The following is a 17,457-nucleotide window of genomic DNA, read 5'->3' as shown; positions in this document are numbered from 1 at the left end:
TTTTTGTACCAGGGATTGAACTCAAGACCCTGAACTTGCCAGGCAAGTGCTTATTCTATCGAGCTATCTTCCTGGCCCCTGGAGCTGTATTTTGAGTACTCTCGCTGCCGTATTGTCTGAGAATCATTGGTAGACAAGGATTTTAAAACTGAGAAGAGAAACAGAAGAATAATTTGATTGGAAAAGAGGTTACTTCTGACATTCTTGGGAAAAAAACCCCCAGATTATTTGGAAAGAGTTTAAGGAGGTTTCATGAATAGGCTTCATGTTGTCCTTGAGCCCTCAACATTAGAGGCACAAGTTCGAGTCATGTGGTATGCACTTTGGAGATGGTGAAGAAATGGCCCATAGCTTTTATAAAAATTCCAGGTCTACAACTCAGTCGTGCATTTAAAACAAAGATTAAAGGGAATGGTAAAACCCCAGTCTGACACTTACTCTCTGTGTGTCCATGATTAGTTATTTAACCTCCATGTACCTTTGTTTCCAATGTATGAAGTTAAGTCTGTTCTGTCTCCACAACAGCTATTATGGGAAGCAAATGAGATAATGTACAAGAAAATATTACACTCTAATGCAGCTATAGAGAGCACTTCCTCTGTGCCAAGCACATTTGAAAGAACACAGTGCATTTTCTCTCATTTAATCTTTGCAACAACTCTAGGACAGTTTTACATAGGAGGAAACCAAAGTACAGAGAGATCCAGCAGTTCGCCCAAGCTCACACAGCTAGTAAGCGATAACCAGAGGGACTTGAATCCACTCAGGTTTCAGCATATGAACTTTTGCTGCAATAGTAATACTTCTCTAAAAGCTTTATAAAGTGTTATGCAAATATGAGCTGAGTCATGATTGATAGTCAATGGAGATATTCCAAAGATTGAGAAATTAAAATTTTCAGATAATTTTTCTTTAAATTGGTGATTTCAGCAGGTGTTTGGGGAGGCCAACTTGGAGGACACTTAGGTAGCAGCAGGAGAGACACAAAATTTAAGCATGAAGTCTTCCAGTTTTATAGTCTTCAGATTTGATGTTCTGTGCTCAGATGGTTCAAACAAATTGGTCTCAAGCTAAACCACCATTTAAAATACTGTGCCAGCCAGACCAGAGTTAATGTGCTTTGCAGAAGTGATTTAGGAAAGGCCTAATGCTCTTTTCCTTTGTGTCACCCTGTTTGTTCAGTGTGGCAGTTCTGGCTGATTTCTGATGAAGGGCATTTGGAGTGTGGGCTTGGCCAGGATTCCCAAGAGTGTGCTCTGAGGCCTGGAGCATCAGAGAGTTAGACAAGGTGTTTGCTGGAACAGAAACAGTCTATATTTACTTTAACAAGAATATTTTTGTTCCCTGGTTTCCTGCCCAGGCAGCATGAACTGGTTAAGCAACGGGCTGGTGTCTAGATGAGATGTAGAGCAGAAAGAATGACACTTTATGGATTACAGCCTGATCCCAGAGGTCAGCGATAATTGTAGGTGAGAGAGTGCTACTCGGAACACAGAGAGTTCTTTTCTCCCAAGCATCTCAGAACACTCACAACTAGAAGGAATCTCAAGGTGTCATCTGCTCTAGCGTTGTTAAAGAGCTTTCAAATCTCTGTGAACACAGATATTTTTTTTTTTCTGGGTTAATCTGTAGCTTTCATAAGAGGTTCATGATTCTTGCAAAGCAAATAAAACAAAACCTCCAACAATTTAGCCCAAAATCCAGACACAGAAAACACAAAATTAACTTTAATCCTTCCAGAATAGATGACTGCTTCACAAAACTCTTCAAATGGAACTGAATGGGGGAAAACAACTGCTTTCAGCTGCTTTTGCTCCTTGAAAAGTTCCTTCACTTTCCTACTTGAAATTTCTGAGGCACTTTAAATTCACTTTCATTTCAATCTCTATGGTGATGGACAGGGAGCAGCTGGCAAGGAGACCTTTCTGAAAGTGTAGCAGACAGTTACTACGTTACCCAGGAGTTTTCATGCTTCTGGAAAATAGCTCTAACTCCTTTGACCTTTCCTCGGTTTTACTTTTTAACTCTGTAGTCATTTCTGTGGCTCTCACACTGTGGAGATGAAAAACTATGCTTCCCCCAGTGTACAAGAAATCCAGGCAATGGATAGGCCACTTCCTGCTGCGGGGTCCCCACCCTCAAATCCCAAGAACTATGTTCACATAGATTTCTAAAAATTTCAGTGTAGACCTCAACTTCCTGGAAAGCTTCTCCTTTACCTGTCTAAACTGAAGGTATAGTGATCTCCCTTTACCCACTGCTTCATTACCTGAGAATTCCAGAAGCAAACCATCTGTAAGTTTTAAGCTGTATTTTTCTGAATACGGTAGTGAAATCACAAGCCATCCCACTCTCCTTCCTCAGGACGTGAATCATCCCTGGGTCTAGGGCATCCATGCTGTATACATTATTCACCCATTAGTCTCTTGGGAACCATCTGAACTATCAGAAAGACAGCTGTGATACCACAGTAATTGGGGTCAAGTAACCCTGAGTCTGTTACCTCACAATGCCTGTGTCATTCACCTCGAGTCATCTCAGCATGTGGCCATTGTGCCATCCACATAAAGAAACAGAACCAAGGATGAGCGCATATAAGAAGACTTTGAGAGAAACCACATTCACATGACTTTTACTAGAATATGCTTTAGATTGTTCTATTTATTATTCCCTTACTATGCCTAACTTACAAATTAAATATTATCACAGAAAAAACATAGTGCAGAAAAGGCTCAGTACTGTCAGTGATTCCAGGCATTCAGTGGAGGTTTTGGAGTATATCTTCTGTAGTTAACAGTGAACTTTTGCTGCTCTGGATCTCTTCTGGTCTCAAGCGAATTTAGGATTGTTTTTCAAGTTCCATCAGGAGTGCTGTTCCTATTTTGATTGGAATTGTGTTAAACCTATATACAAGTTTTGGAAATAAGGCCATTTTGACTGTATTGGTTCTGCTTATCAAGAAATTTCTGATGTCCTCGGACTTTGATCACTTTTTGCAAGAGGCCTGTGTTTTTTGTTATAGAGATCTTTTACTTCTTTGTTAGGTTAATTCCTAGGTATTTAAATTGTTTGATGGTATTGTGATCAGTATTTTTGATTAAATAATTGATATTATTTTGCTAATTCCTTCCTCAGTGAGTGCTACTGAATTTTTCCAGGTTTTTATTTTTATTTTTTTAAATTTGGTACAGGGTCTCGCTATACAGCTTGGACCTGTAGTGACCCTCCTGTCTCAGCCTCTCCAGCACTGGGGTTACAGGCATGCCCCATCACTCCTGGTTTTGGTGGCTGGCATGGCTTCTGGTACTTGCATGGCATGTGGTACCTGGGATCTTTGTGCTTACCAGACCACTGGGCTATCTTCCCAGCCACAGGTTTTTAATTTTTTATTAGAACATGTTTCCCCTACATAATGACTGTATGACTTGTGTGAAATTGGTACATGTACATATGCATCTCAGTTCTTTTTATTCCTTTATTCCCCTCCCCCTTCTTTCATATGTTTATCTTCTTCCCGTGTGAGATCTGTCAACTTCTTATGATCTGTCCTTTGTTTTGTTCTTTATTTATATATTGGGCTTCCCATATGATTTTTGTGGTTGACTTTGCAAGAAAACAAAACAAAGCAACACAATGCTGGACTCCAAGGTTTTTACAAAGCTAAGAAATAAAACCAACATTTTGCTTGTACAACAACCAATATGTGGATCAATGGACCAGAATAGAGAATGTTAGAAACAACCCTAGGCACATGCAGCCACTTGTTCTTTGACAAAGGGCCCCAAAACACATATGGGGAAAAAAGACAGCCTCTTTAATAAATAGTGCTGGGAAAATTGGCTGTTCATACTCAAAAGATTGAATCTAAACCCATATTCCTCAACATGTACTAAACTAAAATCAAAATTGGTCAAAAATCTAAATGTTAAAACACAAGCAATCCATTGGTAGATAAAATAAGTAAAACTGAAGACAGATAGATTCCCATGAAGCATGTAATCACTTTATACTGCAGACATATGTTACTTTTTTTTTTTTTTTTTGGTTGAACCAGGAATTGAACTCAGGCCCTTGCGCTTGCCAGGTAAGCACTTATTCTACTAAGCTATCTCCCTGGCCCGTCTGTATTGTTTCTAATACTTTTTATTATTTTTTAGTCTCCTTGAAATAAAAAAAGAAAAAAAAATGATTGAAACCAAATGGCAGATTTATCATATCATGGGACCATTCATTCAAAATTGAGATTTATGTGCTATATTTTTTATACATTTGAGTTTAGCTACTGGAAGTATAATTTCCAGTGCCATGACAGCCCTGCCCCTGGGGTGCACTGAGACAGCCATTGAGACTGGGCATGGTGGCGCACATTTGTTATCCCAGTGCTTGGGAGGCTGAACACAGGAGGATCACTATGAATCTGATCTGTGTAGTGAGACCCAGTAGGCCATGTACTAAGTACATTTTAAAAAGTATGCTTTCCAATATTAAAAATTGAGTGCGGCATTGGTGGTATAGTGGTGAGCATAGTTGCCTTCCAATATTAAAAATTGAGAGATTGCAAATAAAAATTCAGATTTCTAGCTTCTGTACATTTTTTGCCGGCTGGAGCTGGTAGCATTGTCTCCTAAAGTTGACGCTTGAATCTCTAATTTTCCTTGGCTGTTATCATTGAATATTTGACAGTATGATGAATGCATCTAAAACTTGGAAGGAACTGTTATAAAGTATAATCAAAGTACACATTTATAATTTGCTAAGCAAATACTCATGCTGTAACTGCAGAGTTTGAATGTGATCAGAGAAACTATGGGCTATTCCCTTACATATAAAACCAAAACTCAAAGGAGGATCTTAAGGATGACATCAAAGAAATTGTGGGGGATTATGAGACTCCTTTACATTTGGAACTAGAAGAATGAAATGAAGACCAATACAGCACAATTACATGCTTAACTAAGGACCAAGGAGGTTCAGTTATACAGTCAGCTAAAATAAGCACCACTGACCTTGATCCCACGTAGGCCATGTCCCCACAGAGGTGAGGGAGCAGCACTGGCTGCTCCATAGCTCTCTGCCTGATGATTAGGAGCTTCGGTGTAACTGGAGCTTCCTTGTCATTTGCCTTATAAATGAGACACTGAGCTCACAAGAGTGAATGAAAAGAGACTGGGTGGGGCCCTAAATGTCCTGAAGGGCAGGCTGTTGGAATTCCAGAGCTTTCGTGATTTTAATAACTTTGATAATATTTTCAAACACAGCCTATTGCTAAGACAGTTATTTTGCAAACCTATTAAAAATTACTGGATTTAAGTATTCTTTTACGAAACATACATACTTATTTGAGGTCATTTACCCACTGTAAATAACTTATTAGTATATGTTCTTTGAGTATCAAACAGGATTTCATCCTAGGTCATCCATTTACTAATTGTATGATTGATTCGCTAAATCTCTTGTTTAGTTTTCTCATCAGTAGAAAGCAGATCATAGTTATTTCAAAAGATCATTAAGAGGAATAAATGAACTGATACATAAAGAACTTAGGAAAATATTTAAGATTTGATAAATAGTTATTATTTTGTATTATTTGAGGATATTCTAACTAATTGATTATTTTGTGGGAAAGTTGGATTTTATTGTTATTTTTGTCTTTGCACTACTTGGACTTGAACCCAACACCTCACATATGGTAGGTTGTTGATTCCCTGTATTGTTCTCCACACACTTTTTCCTATTATAAATATTGAATATCAATCTTTTAGTCATTGCATTCATATAAACTGTCCTAACTACGGTCAATATTTAGAAAGATTGGAATTATTATCGCATTCACTCATGCAATAACTTTCCTCACATTCTTTGGATTCATTTGTCCATGCTCTTTGTTGGCACAGTCTGTATCTCAGTGTTAAGCTCATGGAAAGGAAACATCTTTCCTGAACCCTAGGAGCAGCAATCACTGGCTTTCAGTCTCTGGTTGGAAGACAAAATTTACACAAGAAGCATTGATTTGCTGGACTGTGCTCCACTGGCCTGTGATAGATCTACTTCTCTGCCTGAAGAGTAATTCCCGGATTCTCAGGTGGTTAGAGATAGAGGAGCTGGCCTAAAACTAACTTCTGTTTTTCTGACTTTCAGTTTATTTCTTCAGCTGTTTTATGAGATAAAGAGAATTCTGTGATAAATGTTTGGAAGACAGGCATTTATAACCTATTTGACATGGTTTGAAACTTGTCATGTAATGCATACAAAGATCTCCTTCATGTGCTTTTATCCAGAGTATACAGAAGAACAAAAAGGAAAAAATGAGCTTATTTGCTGGTATAGCCTCAGCAACTGGCCTCATTGCATAGCAGAGGCTCAGGGATCTGGAAAATGGAATTTCTGTTTGAAATTAGATCCTCAGCTTCCTCTGCAGAGTACAGCTGACAACCTTTGGTCCTATTCTTGTTTAAGGTACACTTTTCTCAAGCTATATGTTTCACAAGGAAGGAGATTTCATCAGCTGGTGTTCTGAAGTTCTCCTACTTCAGTAGAATCCCCAAAGAAGAGCTTTCACTAAGCATTAAACATTCAAAATGCCCAAGTGTCTGATAGCCAAGTTTCCAGCTTACTAGTGTTTTGTGAATACATCTATAATACAATGTGGTAGAATTTCGCAGCCTGAAGGGAAATCCTATCTGTGAAGTTGGTTTCCAAATGAGTAGGTATGTTAATATATTTCTGAGGCTCATGAAAAGTGGCACACAAGTTAGTTTATTCATTTTACTTGAGGCTTTACTAAGAGGCTAGCTCAATGTACCTATGATCATAGGAATGGCAAACAAAGCTTTCAACATAGTAAGGGAACACCACTGACATAGTTTGAGCCAACTAGAGTACAAACACGTTAACCTTCACAATTGGTAACTGAGGCAAATTAACAAATATTTAAAATTCTATTGCTGTCTATGAAGATATCTCAGTTTGCCCATTAATAAAAGTTTCATTCCTACTGAAAGTGGATCAGAAAAACCTTTGAAAATGATACATTTCTCCAAACATGATTGCTTAATTTGAATGAACACATTTCAACAACTCAGATTACATGATCTTTTTGTTGACATAGCTAGGTGGTTACTGATTATCTTGTGCAAATATTGATGTGTAGAAATGGTTGCTACTAAATTGGTCAAGCAATGGCTGTGACTCATCCACATGGCTGATACTGATAAAAGATCTTCAAACTGAGGTACAGGGCTTCAGGGTAAATCCTGAGGGCATTTCACTGACCTTGTCAGATACAAAAGTTACATTCCTTGTTATATAGGCCTTGCTTTATCTTGGTCTTAACCATCCAGCAGAAAAGTATAACCATGAGGTATGAAGAGTAAAGCCATATTAATATGCTGAGCTATAAAAGGCTCAAGTCAACAACTTCTGACATTGCCAGTCCTATGGAAAATCCAGTACTATAAGGACAACTGGACTATATTGGAATATTTTGCTGAGTTCATGCACCTATAATATTTAAATGAAAATGGAATACCTTTCTCTGACAAAACTAAACAAAAAGGGGATACAAATGAATGACCATATTGTATGTGTACATTCAAAATAGTTAGGATAGATATACAGCTGCATTCTCTTAACTCAATGAATAGAGTGATTTGTTCTAATAGTGTTTGTGGATAGGATATCATGTCTGCATCTTGTACAATGAATAATCACTAAGACAACAATATGCAATGTATTAATTATTGAAACTGTGCTACTAATCAGTTTTAAAACTGTCTTACTGCTATTTATTTCTCACTAAAAATATTGAAAAAAGAAATGGTTGCTACTAAATGCCCATTGCCTGATGAATGCATGAAAAAGATGTGGTATTTTTATATAATGGAGTATTACTCAGCTATAAAGAATGATAAACTTCAAGCCTTCATATTTTTTTTTAAATTTATTTATTTTTACATTTATTTATTGTGTGTGTGTGTGTGTGTGTGTGTGTGGCCAGCTCAGCCCACCAGGGGGGCGGGGCTGGCATGTGGTGCTGGGGGATCGAACCGCGGTCCCTGTGCTTTGTTAAGCTTGTTCTAAGTAGGTGCCCTAGACCACCGAGCCATCTCTCCAGCCCCGAAGCCTTCATATTGAAGTGCATGCCACTTGAAGATATACTCATAAGTGAGATAAACCAGACCCACATGTGTAAATATCTTACAGTCTCCCTAGTGTAAGAACTCAAATGAAGAAATAAAAAGAGAAAGTTATAACAATTAAAAGAAAAGCAAGAACTTAAGGATTAAACAATGAAAAGAGGGCAAGGAGAAAAGCTAGGAAACATGATAGGGGCAAAAACTACGTACAAGATGGTTAAGGCAGTGATCCTGAGAATCTTCAATAGGTTTTTGAAACTAGCAGTTAATTGATAGGATTCTCACCCTGACTAACTATATATGCTGTTACCTGTGAACTAAACAACTGCACTAAGATAGTAATGTGTAATACTAGGGTCATGCTTGGAACACCTGTCATTCTAGTCTTCTAAATACATACTGCTTGTCATGTCATATCAATTACTGCTATACTGTCTCTCTAGTAGGTGTATGTTAAAAAAAGGGTAATAAGTGAAAACAAGAGACAGGAAAATGTCATAGGACTGTCCTGCTATGCTGTATATGGTTAGATTTCTAAATTTGTGTAAAAATATGTAATTGTTTATTCCTATTTTTGAAAAATATTTATTTATTTATTTTTACTTCGCATTCTGTAGGGATTTAAAGTTTAACATATCAATACTTGATGGAAAATACCTGTTTCATGCTATGTCTATGATGTTTGATATTCAGACAGGTAGTGAGATTAAGCTCAACTCCCTATGTTATGGGGTAATAACATCATTAAGCTTCTCTTCTGGAGGGTTATCAACTTAAGTTTGCAGACCAAAAATTAGAGAAAAAGAAGGGCTACAAGGACAGCCAACATTTTGGCCCTAGCCTTTCAAGGCCAGTGAGGACTCAGGACATAAGAGAACCTGTATTGTAACATTGTGTAACTCAGTGTTATCCCAAATTTTCTGATTAAGGAGATTATGGGGCCACAGAGAAGAGTGATTGACCATGGAGAAAGTGCCCAAGGAGATTCACATGGAGAGAAAACATTCTCTCAGGCTTTCACAGAGAGCAAATTGGTCAAGCAATGGCCGTGACTCATCCACATGGCTGACACTGATAAAGGATCTCCAAACTGCAGTACAGGGCTTCAGGGTAAATCCTGAAGGGATCTGACTGACCTTGGTAGATACAAAAATTACATTTTGTGTTATATAGGCCTTGCTTTATCTTGGTCTTAACTATCCAACAGAAAAGTATGAAAATGAAGTATAAAAAGTAAAGCCATATTAATATGCTGAGTTGTAAAGGGCTTAAGTCAACAATTTATGACATTGCCAGTCCTATGGATGACCCGCTACTGTGCTGGACTACTGGACTATATTGGATTATTTTGCTGAATTCATGAACCAACAATATTTAAATGGCAATGGAATACCCATCCCTGACAAAACTAAACAAAAAAGGGGATACAAATGAAGGATCATTTTGTATCTGTATATACAAAATAGTATAGATATACAGCTACTTTCTCTTAATTCAGTGAGAAGAAAGAATTGTACTAATAATGTTTGGACAGGATACCATGTCTACATCTTGTACTATGAATAACCACTATGGAGACAACAATATGCAATGTTTTAATTATTGAAACTGTCCTATTAATTGGTTTTGAAAGTGTCTCATTGCTATTTGTTTCTCAATAAAATGAATTTAAAAAATGCTTGCTACTACATCTCAGACTCTATAGGTGGGTGACCAGCTGTCTGTGTTTCCTCAGTATTGTATGTATTTTAGCACTGAAAGTTTCACATTATAGGAAGCACTGCTTTAGAACAAAAACAGCCCAAAATTTTAGAGCTAAATCATGAAGGTGGAGGTGAAATTACACAGTGTGTAAAGTGGTCCTGAAACTAGAGGTTGGTAAAACAATGCTGTTCGTGTTTAATGAATATGGAATAGCCTATCTACCTTTTATACTTATTGTCACTATTTTTTTTTCTGTACTCATTTTCTTCTTCTTCCTGATTTTGGTAACCTTTACTTTCAATTCACAGGAATGAGTGTGATTAAATTGTGCATTTTAAGTTTGTGGGCAGTCGTAAGTATAAATGTCACAGGCTGTCTTTAATGTTGCTTGTGGATCAATTATCCTTTGTATTGAGGTAGTGCTATTTTCACTTTTAATTGTAAATAATTTTTCTCAATCACTACATTTTTTTGAATTAAAGACACTGAAGATGAGAATTACTATAGCTAATTCCAGTATGACACAGGAATCATGAAAAAGAAGCACAAATGGTTGTATAGGAGATGGGGAAGACACACAACTGGACAAATACTCTATAGACAGATGCCCTAAAGATGACTCTTTAGTCAAAGACAAAGTAGGAAGAAAAGTATCTGGGATTGAGACTATAGCAAGAGAGACATAAAAACACACACGCAGAAAGGATCTTACAGATCAGGATGAGAAAGGCAAGCATTTCTAAGACAATCAATAGATATTTGTTTTCTTATTTTCTTTTTATGTTTGTTGAAAAGAAACAAATGTTGATCAAAAATTATAACCTTTAAATTAGCTTGAGTGTACCATACAAAAGAACACACAGTATTTTATCATTCATTTGATTGCTGAATAAAATTTAGTAAAATCACTTTCAGAAGTCACAACCAAATTCACAATGTTTAAGGATGCTAATCTTAGACAGGAAAAATCCTTAAGACAAATGACTGGGCTGATTTTTCAGGTCTTATTAACACTCATTCTTTGAACAGTACATTAAGTTAAGCTTCAGATCACAGCAACAAACAATATCCCTTCCACTTAGGCACTTTGATTGGAAGAATGAAGTTTTAAGACCACTTGATTCCTATGAGAATTTTAGTAAAATGTTAGAAAACATAAATAAGGGTTATTGATATATTGTCAAACACAAAGCAGATTTCACTTATCTACCTGAGCATTCCATAGAGAGTGTAAATATAAATGTTGGCAGCTTCCATTCTGACTATAATTTCTTACTAGGAGTAATAAAGAAGGTCTTAAGTGCCATATGCCCTGAGCCCTTCACACAACCCCGATGTAGAAGAATATGATATTCTTACTTGTAGTAAGAACATTTATAAGACAAGTTTTTATTTTTCAGCTTCCTCATAATGATAATTTTATATTAATAAAAACAAACAAAACAACAACATGCATAATTTTTAAGAAATAATTTGTTTCAGTAAACATAACCAGAAAAAGAAAACAAAGTAGAAAATCAACCCTTTGATTTTTTTTTATTAAAATGATCTCACTTGAAATTGAAGATCAATGTTTTAAGTGCATATTGGTTCTGTGTCCTGGGAAAAAGAGAGGTATAATGTCTGTTGTTATCTAATGTACTTAGAATAGGCCTTTTAGACATGCATGGTCACTATAATGAACTTAGAGCTGAGAAAATTAGGTAGGCAAACAATTAGGACACCACCAAGTCAACATATCAACAAACTCCAAACAAAAAGTAACAAACCAAAAAAAAAAAAAAGAATGGAAATTTTTTGAAAATTAGAAACTGAGCCAGGTAGATGGCTCAGTAGAATAAGTGCTTGCCTCACAAGTGCAAGGGTCTGAGTTTAAATCTCTGGTTCCACCAAAAAAAAAAAAAAAAAAAAAAAGAAAATTAGAAACTATCTCTTATAACTATAAAATCCTGTAGATGCTAATAAATAAAGTCCTAAATATTCGTGCTCACCCATCTCTGATAAAACTAAATAAAAAAAGGAGACACAAATGAAGGACCTTTTTGTGTCTGTATATACAAAATAGTTAGGATAGATATGCAGCTACTTTCTCTTAATTCAAAGATTTGTACTAACAGTGTTTGTGGACAGGATGTCATGTCTGCATCTTGTACTACGAATAATCACTACTAAAACAATATGCAATGTATTAATTACTGAAACTATCCTACTAATCAGGTTTGAAACTGTCTCATTGCTATTTGTTTTTCAATAAAATTTAAAAAAGAAAAAAAATAATTAAACCAACCACATGAGTTTGACCTTTAAAATTTTTAAAAAATGATAGCTTCTTCTCTTCCTACCCTGACTTATTTTAGGTAAGATGTTTTAATCTACATCTTTGACATTAATAAAAGGTACATGGAATTATGACTCTGAAAAAATTGTGCTCAAACACTGCATTGGAGAATGTTTGACTTTATTCTGTCACTTTGGACGGAGACCAAGGATCAGCGCAAGATAAGTCTGATAAGAGCAGAGCTCCAAGCAAAAGTGAATTTTGTCTGAATGTGTTGTTTTACCACTACATAAAAGAAAAGACTGCTGAAAGAGTAAGATCAGAGGAGTACTAATGGAAAAGGGAACAACAAAAAGCACGTCTTGGAACAAACAGAAACGTTGATATTTTAACAAATTAAATATAGACCATCTGTATTTGCTTATCATCATACGCTTCATGTAAAGTCACACTAAAATATCTTAATAGTATACACTTTGACATATAAGCAGATACATAGACTATGGTGGAACAAGATAGAAGGCACATCTACAGCAGGTTGGTTTTTAACAAGGGTGCTAAAAACATGTATTGAAAAAGGGACAGTCTTAAATAATGCTGGGAAAATAGTATATTTACATATAGCAGAATGCATCTAGACCCCTATCTTTCACTAGTTACAAAATAAACTCTAATAGTGTATATTAAAAACTTAAAATATAAGACAAGAAAATACTAGAAGTGGGCTAGGGAGATGGCTCAGTAGAATAAGTGCTTTCCTGGTAAGCGCAACTAAAGTGGGCAGGGTGTTTTGTACAAGAGCAAAACCAAAAATAGAGAAATCGTATTACAGCAAATGAAAAAATTCCTTTAGCAAAGGAAACAGTCAACAGAGTGAAGTGATAACCTATAGAACTTGGAAAAATGTTTTCAGATTGCGTATTTGATAAGAGGTTGATACCCAGAATATTAGAGCAACTCCCAAAACTCAACAGCAAAGAAATAAGTAACTTGATTAAAAAATGGGCAATAGACTTAAGAAGATGTTTCTCAAAAGAAGATATAGAAATGTCTAACAGGTATATGGAAAAAGATTCATCAGGATATGAAAATCAAAACAATAATGAGATACCACCTTATGCAAGTAAGAATAGCTATTATGTAAAAGACAAAGAGCACATAAAGGCGAACAAGGATGACAGAAAAGGGGTCTATCTTGGTTACTTTCTTGTTTCTAAGGAAAAATGTGTGATATCCACAACTGAATGGAGGAATGATTTGTTTTATCTCATAATTTGAAAAGGTTTCAGTCCATAGTGGGCTGACTTCATGGCGGAGTGGCATGGCAGAGGGAAAGGGCTCAAAGCAAGGCAGACAGGAAACTGCACCATCAATGGAGGAAAAAGAGGAGGAAATGGAGGAGGAGGAGGAGGAAGAGGAGGAGGAGGAAGAGGAGGAGGAGGAGGACCTATCTATTCCAGGCCACACCCACAGTGAGCCACTTCTTCCCAAGGTTTCACCTCCCAACATCACATGCAGCTATTAACCCATTAGTGGACTAATCCAGTATCACACCCATGATCCAGGTACTTCCCAAAGGTCCCACCCACAGGCACATTAGGTTTGAGGAAGATGTATAAATATAAACCACAAGAAGGTCCTTGAGCAGTGTTGCTGAGAATATAAATCAATGCAGCCATTATGAAAAATAGTATTCAGTTCCTCAGTAATTTCAAAGTAGACCTGTCGTGTGCTGCAGTTCTACTACTGAATATGTATCCAAAGGAAATGATACAAGCATCTGTACTCTCATGATTACTGTGGCATTGTTCATAAAAGCTGGGAAATGGACACAGCCTCAATGCTCACCCATTTTTAAATCAATGGCTGTGCCAGCCCCACCCCTGGGGCATGCTGAGACTGAGATTGAGACTGGTCGTGTTGGTGCACCTGTAATCTCAGCTTTTAGGGAGGCTGAACACAGGCGAATCCCTATGAGTCCGGTCTGCATAGTGAGTCCCTGTAGACACTGCACTAAAAATAAAAATAAATAAATAAATAAAATAAAATTGTAAATCACTGAAGAAAATGTGGCATATATAAAGAGGTACTATACAACTCTAAAGAATTCTCATACTTGAGACAACGTGGGTGGAACTGGAGATCATTATATGAAGTGAAGTAAGCTAGATACAGGAAGGCACATACTAAGTGCTGTCACTCATAGGTGGACTCTAAGAAGTGGGTCATATAGAATTTGAGCGACCAGTGGTAGTTAGTGGAGGCTGGAAAGAGGAGTGGGGAAGGCAAGGATGGGAAGAGATTGGATAGTAGGTGTTAGGGTATAGTTACTGTCAATGCCCTCGTGCTATGTGGCAATACTTAGAACAAAATTTTGGATGATTTCATCCTAAATAAATGTTAAATATTTAAGGAAATATCTATATCTACTCAGATTTGAACATTGTGCAATGTATACTTTTCTAAAAAATCGCATAAATGTGCACAATTTTCATGTTTTTATGTGTTTGTTAAAAATCAAATTTAAAAAGTAGAGCAACCAGAAAAAAAGCAAGACATGGAGTGAACAATAACATAGCCCATCTAATATAAATGTCCAATTAAAAGTTTAGAAGGGTTATAATAAGTTATTCTTCAGATGATAGAAACATTATAAAAATACCATTTTTGCACACATATTAGTTAATTAGTTTTATCATGTTACTGTTTATTGCCAAAGTTTCTTATTGCTGTTTCATACTTAACAGAGAAACTGAACAATACTGACTAATATACAATATCTAGAAATACCTTTTTCCTATTTTGATGTCAGAGAAACATCACATGTGTGTTATTAGTTTTACGCATTGTGTTTTTGCTTCAGTTTGACTGTGGATGTGTTAGCTTTCCACAAAGCTGGTAACCCTACTTCTGAGCTAGGTTGACATAGTCCCTCGTCATCTACTCAGCTACAAGCACAGCTGAGGAGTGGATTCCACCCAAAGCGTTAACAGAAGCTCTTCAGAATCATCCTCCACAATCCTATATGTATTTTTATTTTTTAGTGTACTTGCTACGGAGTCTCACTAGGCAGCTTAGACTCGTAGTGATCCTCTTGTTTTCAGCCTCCCCAGCTCTGGGATTACAGGCATGTTCCACCACACCTGGACTCAGTCAACAGCTCAGCACACTTGGGGTTGGGGCTGGTGCAGCATGTGGTGCTGGGCATCGAACTCCAGTCCCTGCACTTGCCTACGCAGGCACTTTGTCTGCTGCGTTATATTGCAGGCGCCATAAACCTACTTTTTATAGCTACTGAACATTTCAGAAGGCTTTTATCCATTGGCCCTGCTTCTGATGTACACTTTGGATTAATTATTACTTGGTTTCCTGGGCATTTAGCTTTCCACATCTAAACAAGCTCAGCTAGTTTTATGACTTACACAATCTCTAAACATATGTATTTAATCCAGCTCTCTTCCTAAGGTCCTAGAATCTCATTTTAATTGCCCAGTTCTCCACTTTGACGTCTCATGGAGACCTCGAAAGTAGTAGAAGTAGGTCTAAATTTACTATCATTCCACCTGAGGCTAGCAACATTGTCTACTTGTGACCAATATTCATTTCTATGTCATGCTTGTGTCCCAACACTTTTCCCCCACTTGTATTACATTACAGAAGATATTAATAAACACTCTGTTTACAGACTTTTGTGGCCAGGGTCCCGGATGGGGTTGAGGTTCTGTCAGCAAAATTCAGTCCTCAGTTCTTCAGAAGGTGGAAGTAATTCTGTTCCACAGTGGTGTCCACAGAAGAATTAGCCCCAGCAGATAGTCCTCAGAGATGTTGCTCTGCTCAGCATTGGCAACGCCCGTGTGTGACATGGCAGAACTGTCCTTGCCTTGGGGTGGAGACAGCAGTTACTTATCTATGAATTATTTGCAACATTCAAGATTGACTGAAATACACATGAAACTGCTTCTCACTGTGCAATTTCTGTTTTATACGATGCCACAATGCCACTGCTATCTGCACAGCTAGCAGCCAAGATGTAGACGGCTCCAGGTCCAGGTTTTATCTTCCACTTTTAACCTCGCCTGTGCCTATGTCTTCATTTTCCTGTCAGATACTTTGACTCGATGACCCTCAATTATAAACTTGACACATCTAGAAGAATCTTGTTTTTAAAATTAGTTTAAGGGGCTGGGGAGATGGCTTAGTGGAATAAGCACTTCCCTGGCAAGCACAGGGGCCTGAGTTCAATCCCCAGTTCCGCAAAAAAAACCCCACAAAAAAACAAAACAACAAAAAAAAAACCAACCAACCAACCAACCAAACAAACAAAAAAACAACGTAAAACCAGTTTAAGAAAGTGATACTATAAATAAAAATGGACAATTCCCCCAACTGGACTATTCTGTGCTTGCCAGTGGTAATACTATATTTTTCTAAAGCTTAAAATGTTAGACATGTTTTTTACTATTTGATCCCTTTTAAGTTTCAACTGTTTTCTGCTCAAGACGCTAAGAATTTTTCTCTGGGTTATTGCAAAAGCCTAACTTAGCTCTATATTTTCAGTCTCTCTGTCTTTAATTTGTCTTATTGCTGTGACTACATTGATCTTCTTAAAATTATACAGTTTTGTTTGTTTATTTATATATTTTGTAGAAGGTCTCATGATGTGGTTTGGACTCATAATGATCCTCCTGTTTTCAGCCTCCCCAGTGCTGGGATTACAGGCATGCACTACCACACCTGGACTCAATGACCGGCTCAGCTCACCCAGGGGTGAAGCAGGCATTGTATGTGGTGTCAGGGATTGGACCTGGGTCCCTTTGCTTGCCTAAGTAGGCACTTAGTCCACTGAGCTATCTTTCAGCCATTAAAATTACACGTTGAATAACTCCTTTCTCTCTTTCAATGAATTCTATTTATTTAATAAATTTCAATATTTTAGCCAATCATTTAAAATTCTTCATAATAATATTTTTATTTTGTTCTAATTTGTGGCTCAACTTTCTTCTTTTTCTTGTGTGAAATACTCAGAATGGGGAAGATTTCATAACAGTTCTAAAAAAAACAATTGGTGGCTTAAAGTAACACATGTGTTACCTGCCTGCCCTTGAGATTCATTTGGGCTTTGGAACCATAATTTTCAATCTCAGACCTGCTACTCCTGGTGGATAAGGGGAGGTAAGCTGCAGTGGGTCTGGAACTCAGCTGCTCAGTGCTTTGCTGAGAAGTCATCATGTAGTTAAGTAGAGCTCTTCTTCTTCTTCTTCTTCTTCTTCTTCTTCTTCTTCTTCTTCTTCTTCTTCTTCTTCTTCTTCTTCTTCTTCTTCTTCTTCTTCTTTTTCTTCT

The sequence above is a fragment of the Octodon degus genome, unplaced genomic scaffold (assembly GCF_000260255.1).
Source record: "Octodon degus isolate 3935 unplaced genomic scaffold, OctDeg1.0 scaffold00134, whole genome shotgun sequence".
NCBI lineage: Eukaryota > Metazoa > Chordata > Mammalia > Rodentia > Octodontidae > Octodon > Octodon degus.
This window is presented reverse-complemented; position numbering follows the sequence as displayed.